Consider the following 715-nt stretch of genomic DNA (forward strand, 5'->3'; position numbering starts at 1 on the left):
CCTGAACACAAATAAATATATTTATAAATTAAAATATATATTGTTTTATTATATTTGTAAAAAAAACAGAAAAAAAATAAAAAAAAAACGAAAAAAAACAAAGACAAAGACAGAGTATTACATGGAGACAAACGCGTACCGGATGGATAAACTGTAGATAGATAAAATTTGTGAAATAAACAGCTAAAAAAAAATATAAATATATTAATAAATTAAAAAATATATTGTTTTATTATATTTGTAAAAAAAAACAGAAAAAAAATAAAAAAAAAAAAGAAAAAAAACAAAGACAAAGACAGGGTGCGGTCATAGTTATATGAAGACAAACGCGTCCTCGATGGATACACCCGAGAGATAAAATTTGTGTAAAGTTTGTGAAATAAACAGCTAAAAACAAATAAATAAATTAATATATTTGTTATTTTATTTTTAAATTAATATTCTAGAGAAAAAAAGAAAAAAAAACGAAAAAAAACGAAAAAAGTAAAAGACAAAGACAAAGACAAAGACAGGGGGTGTGGGGTCTCCCCGATAGATACATAAAATAAACAGCTAAATATAAACAAAATAAAATAAATAAAATAAAATAAATATTTTAAAAAGAAATAGATATAATATATTAAATAAATAATTATATTGTTGTTGTTATTATTAAATTATAATTATAAAAAAAAAAAAAAAAAAAAAAAAAAAAAAAAAAAAAAAAAAAAAAAAA

This window comes from Eimeria mitis, genomic scaffold, assembly GCF_000499745.2.
Source record: "Eimeria mitis Houghton genomic scaffold, Emh_scaff2895, whole genome shotgun sequence".
In the NCBI taxonomy this organism is placed as follows: Eukaryota; Apicomplexa; class Conoidasida; order Eucoccidiorida; family Eimeriidae; genus Eimeria; species Eimeria mitis.